Below are 6,827 nucleotides of genomic sequence, written 5' to 3' on the forward strand. Positions count from 1 at the left end.
ATCTCCTAATCTTAGACTTCGTTCAGTTTTCTACATCAATTAATTTCCAAAAATGAGGATCGAAGAAGTAGTTGAAGTTGAAGCACCGATTGTAGCCAGAAAAAGGCATTCCAAATCGGCGGTCGTTGAAGCGAATTCTTCAGGTTAAGAAATTGATTCAAATTTTAAGTATATTGCTTCGATTTTAGTGTATTAAAACAGATCTGGATTTGTTTTCTTCTGAATTCGATTTCTGCTGATTTTTTATTGTTGATTAGCGATGGTAGATTCGGAAGAGGGGGAAATCAACAAGGCTGCTGGAAAAAACGAAAGAGAACATGCATCTGCTTCCAGTTAAGGATTTGTTTTAATTTTTAAGATTATTGACATTTCATACAATAGCTATTGACATAGTTATGATAATAGACTTGTGTTTTCTATAAACAACATATACTTGTCATTGAGATGATATTGTATACTGTTGACATAGTGTATGCTTGTTTGGATTGTTGTTGACATTATAAACTTTAACAATTGATATAAAAGTAATAAGATAATTATGTTTGCTTTAAACATGATATACTTGTTATTGACATAGTGTATACTTATTAGAATCGTTGTTGACATAGTCAAATTGACATAATAGTAACCAGATAATTGTGTTTGCTATATATGAGATATACTTGTTATTGACATTGATTTATTATGTACTTTATCTATTGACATAATTTTAAGAATATACATGCACTTGTTGTCGATAGGGTATACTTGTTATTGACATAGATTTATTATGTACTTTATCTATTGACATAATCGTAATAACATGCATGCACTTGTTGTCAACAGGGTATACTTCTTATTGACATGATATCGTGTATAATTGATATTGATTTATTCTGTTTGATTTTAAAAATTTTAAGATTATTGACATTTTATATACTAGCTATTGACATAGCTATAATAATATACTGTTGACAGTAGTAGTGTATGCTTGTTTGAATAGGTGTTGACATAATTATATTGACATAGTGTATGCTTGTTTGAATGGCTGTTAGGATGACTGTAGAAAACATATAAATGTTTCTAGGTCATGTTGTTGCTCATGGACCTTTTAGGGAGGAACGGCTCCCCTGTTTTGGTGTTGGTCTTGGATGGCTCTTGTAAGTTTATCTAGCAGTCATTGTCTACTTAATTATTTCAAAAATGCTTTTCTTAAGAGATAATGTATGCGGTGCAGCTGATAGTTTCATGATAGTTGAATGATTTACCATCTTGTTCAATGAAATAGGAACTTCTCTGATTTTGCTGCTTTTTTGCTAGGTTTATTACTAGTTTCTTTCTGGGTGCAATCCCCTGGTATATAAGAGCTTTTCTACTGCTATGTGTCCGTATGGATGACAGGGAGAAGCCTGGACTCATTGCATGTGGTATAGCTGTAAGTCTTTTCAATCTCTACTAGAATCTCCTCAAGTGTCAATTCATGGATGTTCCCAACAGTTAGGGTCTTAGGGATGATGTGTAATCATATTTTGGTGTTTTATGCCTGTTTTTTATCCAGTGGATTTTGTAATTTTATTGTCTCTGAATAAGTATATGAGGTTTCTCTTGTCAATCAATACCCCCTCCCACCAGTCATCATATGTGTTTTGCTTCTTGATGCAACTGCTTGAGTTGATATGCACTTGGAAGCCAAACGACTTCACTTGAATCTGTGGCCGACAAGTTTCTTCATTTGTCCAAGACGTTCCTTCAAGACAAGCCTGATACTTTTGATCACTGGAAAACAATATCTGAATCAATAGTTATTGCTGAAAAAGAAAAGGAAGTTCTTGAAGATTTGACCGAATTTCCAACTTTTAAATTTGGACATTTCTTTGATGAAGTAAGTACATCATTTTGTTTACATATGTTTCTCTGAGTTGACATTAGATTACTCCTACAGTTTATATACTAACATTGTAGAACTAATTTACAAGCAGTATGCAGAAGAAAGAAACAGAGAAAATATCCCTACATCGCCAGGTTATGATCCTAAAGGGGTGAGCCAATGAATCAGCCTCTCCTATCTCACCACCAGCTGCAAGCCCAATGGATGACGCACAAGTTGAAACGAACAAAGAAAAGCAACAGGAGAAAAGGAAAGAGAAAGTAGAGAATATTGTTAAAATAAAATAACTAAAACTAAGATTAAATAGTATATTGTTTTTATAAAATGACTGAATTGTTGTTGACATGGCTTGAAAGTGTAGTTGACATTTGGTTATAATTGTTGTTGACATGATTTGTACGTGTTGTTGACATGACTTATAATTGTTGTTGACATGGTTTCTATGTGTAGTTGACATGGCTTATAATTGTTGTTGACATGGTTCTATGTGTAGTTGACATGGCTTATAATTGTTGTTAACATGACTTATAATTGTTGTTAACATGGTTCTATGTGTAGTTGACATAGTATGTAACATAGTTGACATGGCTTGTACGTGTAGTTGACACGATATGTACCGTAGTTGACATGACTTGTATGTACCGTTGACACGATATGCACCATAATTGACATAATTATATTAGTTGTTGACATGACTAGTATATATAGTTGACATGATTTTTAATTGTAACTAACCTTAAAAACATGAATTATAATTGAGCATAATTAAATTATATGTTTAAGTAATCTTAAATTATATGACTACATCTCCATGTGTAAGTAATCTTAAATTATATAGTTGGATGGGTTTTAAAACTATTATTGTGGATTCTGAAGTTTGAACTTAGCAGTTATATCAAATGTTAATCAGTTCAACAAATTGTATTGAAATGTCAACAACCTATAACCAAATGTCAACAGCTTGTATAAAGTGTCAACAACTCAGAAAACAAATATTATAATTAATAAAGAAAATTATAAGATAGATGTCATTAGAGAGCAGAATCAAATATCAACAACTAATAAGATAATGTCAATAACTTTTAGTATATGTTAACAACTAAAAAACAACTCTGATTGTTGTTGACATGGCTTGTACGTGTAGATGACATGACTTATAATTGTTGTTGACATGGTTTCTATGTATAGTTGACATGACTTGTACGTGTAGTTGACATAGTATGTAACATAGTTGACATGGTTTGTACGTGTAGTAGACACGATATGTACCGTAGTTGACATGACTTGTATGTACCGTTGACACGATATGCACCATAGTTGACATAATTATATTAGTTGTTGACATGGCTAGTATATATAGTTGACATGATTTTTAATTGTAATTAACCTTAAAAACATGAATTGTAATTGTAATTACCCCTCCAGGCAGGACTGGGGCAGCCTGGACGCCCTCATCAGCGAGTAGCACGGAGGCAAGTCTGACTCCAACTTGTATTCAAATGTCAACAACTTATAACCAAATGTCAACAGCTTGTATAAAGTGTGTACAACTCAGAAAACAAATCTTAAAATTAAAAAAAAAAAACAAAATCATACAATAGATGTCAATAGAGAGCAAAATCAAATATCAACAACGGGTCTTGTTAGGTTGAGATTTTTTAGCTTAATTGAGAAATGAGATGCATTTTCAGCCACTCATTCACAATTTTCGCGCAATGTCAACTACTCAAACATTATGTCAACTAGGGGGCATAATTGTCATTTTCGCGATGTCAACTACGGAGACAATATGTCAACTACGATGTCAACAACAAATGTTATTTATGGGAACCACGATGTCAACAACAAATGTTATTAATTGTATACGTAGTTGACATAGATTATATAGGTAGTTGACATGCATAGTTGATATTAAAAAAGGGAGATAACTAAATCTTAGCAACTAATTTTCAAATGAGAAATATTACCAAACAACCAGAGTGCAAAATATTTCATGCTTTAATTTGGAGAAATAAAAGAGAGAGACACGTAACATTTGCCTCAAAAGCAGAATTCTTTACGTATTTTCCGTTCCTTTCATACTTGATAAATCATCCAACAACAATAAAAAATTTGTACATTTAACATTTCTTCAATATCGAGAATATCGAATATCAACAACTCGTATTAAAATGTCAACAACTAACAAATAACACTTATAATTGACATATCAATACCGAAAATATCGAATGTCAACAACTCGTATTAAAATGTCAACAACTAAAAAATAACACTTACAATTGACATATCAATACCGAGAATATCGAATGTCAACAACTAAAAAATAACACTTATAATTCACATATCAATAGCCAAAATATCAAATGAACTAAAACAAAGTTGAGATATCACAGTTAACAGGCAAGAAAAAGCAACAAAACTGCCAGACATCCAATTCAATCATCAAATAAAAGTTCAATCATCAAATTGGTCAATCATCTGCGTCGGACTCACTACCAGAGGAACTCCCTGAATCAGAATCTGTAAAAAGCAAGCTCAAACGAATGAACATCTGTTTCTGTTTCCGTTTTCCATACTTTCACCCCCAACACAATGTAGAAACGCAAGAAGAATCAGTATCAATACCACTCGAGGATGACGAATCGCTACTTGAGCTGCCAGAACTGCTTGAGCTACTGCTGGCATTGCCTCTACCATCATTCTCTTGTCCAACAACACCATCATTCTCCTGCCCAACAACACCTTCTCTCTCAATCTCAATCTCCACCACAGCAGGGAAGCTCGATGCTGGCATATCGTCATCAATATCTACATCTTCTTCATCATTTTCTTTCATCATCTTGCCACAATCATCATTCTTGTCGCTCAATGCGCCCTACACAACATTACCAGCAACATGAATAAACAGTGAAAATACCACAAAAAAGACAAAAATCTTGATGCAAATTTAACTTACCACATCAGCATCAGTAACAAGACTGGAGGGAATAGAAACTCCAGCAGCTGGATTGTTGTTCATCATCAACTCTTGCCGCTTTGTCTTGCTCACCATCTTCTTCCAATTGGTCACAAACCGATCAAATTCCCACAACGTTTCCGTATCAAGAGCCTCAATATCAAGCTCAATTTCATCGCCATCCTGTGCCAAATGCTCATCCCTCTTCCTGATTATCTATACAAGTTGAGGCATCTTCTCTTGGGGTAAATTCTGCAACCCAAATCCAAGTTTTGTTGACATCCAATTCCTGATAATACTTCCAATTCCATAAACAAATCAACAATTAAGCTTGCAAAAAGTTCAAATCCTATAACAAAAGCAAATATTGGAAAATCAATATCTCAAATGAGTTCACATCCAATACAATTGAATCATCTACTGCAAAAATATGGTAATATGGTTGCAACAGAAGCAAAAATCTCATAAAAATGTTGATAGCAAAAACACAAGTTAATAGCAACTCATCAAATCATGATCAAGGAAAAACAACTACTTAGTCTACAGTCATCACAACAAGCACTACAAGGCAAAAAAAAAAACAGAGACGTATCAAAATGCCTCTATTTTACAGAAATCAGTAAAATTTCACCTTAATTAAAATTCATAAAATCGGCAACAACAAGTTTTACAGAGGAAGAATTGCAAGCGAATTAGACTAGGAAGTAATTAAACCTAGTAATCGAGGCTTCTAGCAAATTCTGGACCAGCAATCGAATCACGTCGCTCGCAAAGCATCAAATAGCTCTCTCTGTCGAATAGCATCAAATACTGGATACATGCTCCTTCACACCGATGCCGGCGATGCGCTCCGACACATCCGCCGTGGAAGACGACCAGAGCTCGCGCACAGGATCTGAAGTCAGCGGCGGTGGAAGACGATTCATGCTATTTAGAGTGAGAGTTTTGACGGAAGGATCAAGAATAAGCCCTTGCAATTACCATTCTGCCCTTTCAAAATAAATTAATCTAAAAATATTTTTTGTGTGGTAAAATCTGGACCACTCATTTAATAAAAATGAGTGGCTGATATTGCATCTCATTTCTCTATTAGCCTAAATAATCTCAATTAATCATGATCCTATATATATATATATATATATATATATGGTCTCTAATTTTATTTATTAATTTTCTTAATTAAAAATATAATCCATGTGGCATTATTTCAGCCATTAGATCTTCTAATCTAATGACTAAAATTTAGTCTTATTTTGGGATTACTAATTAGTTAGCAATTGATCACTCCCCTATATATATATATATATATATATATATATATATATATATATATATATAGGAAAATGATCAATACAAAAATTGATCCCAATACAAAATCCAGACCAAATCCTGACCATGAGATTTGACCATCTAATGGTCAATAATTAAAGAAAAACACGGAGGATCATTATAAAGCAGTTTTAGGTCATATTATAAACTTTGGGGTTGATGTCATGTTAAGATCCATTTATGTCATCCTTATTATAATGACGTAAAAATAAGCTTACGATGACCTAAAAATGACCTTCATATGCTTGATTCTGTATTTTTGTATTAAAAATGGGTTTGCATAGATCAAAACCATATATATAGGAAAATGATCAATACAAAAATTGATCCCAATACAAAATCCAGACCAAATCATGACCATGAGATTTGACAATCTAATGGTCAATAATTAAATAAAAACACGGAGGGTCATTATAAAGCAGTTTTAGGTCATATTATAAATTTTGGGGTTGAGGTCATGTTAAGATCCTTTTATGTCATCCTTATAATAATGACATAAAAATAAGCTTACGATGACCTAAAAATGACCTCCATATGCTTGGTTCTGTATTTTTGTATTAAAAATGGGTTTGCATAGATCAAAACCCTATATATATATATAAAGATATGATGCACTTTTTATTAGCATTATAAATACTTGCAAATATACAAAATAGGAATAGTATAGCTAAAGGC

The 6,827-nt window shown here is 32.9% G+C and overlaps 1 pseudogene; it reads right to left on the reverse strand.

Annotated features, from left to right (window-relative positions):
- Nucleotides 1-4,203: 4,203 nt before the first annotated feature.
- LOC125198071 lies at nucleotides 4,204-5,137 on the reverse strand (annotated as a pseudogene).
- Nucleotides 5,138-6,827: the final 1,690 nt, after the last annotated feature.

This window comes from Salvia hispanica, unplaced genomic scaffold (genome assembly GCF_023119035.1).
Source record: "Salvia hispanica cultivar TCC Black 2014 unplaced genomic scaffold, UniMelb_Shisp_WGS_1.0 HiC_scaffold_1193, whole genome shotgun sequence".
NCBI classification, from domain to species: Eukaryota; Viridiplantae; Streptophyta; class Magnoliopsida; order Lamiales; family Lamiaceae; genus Salvia; species Salvia hispanica.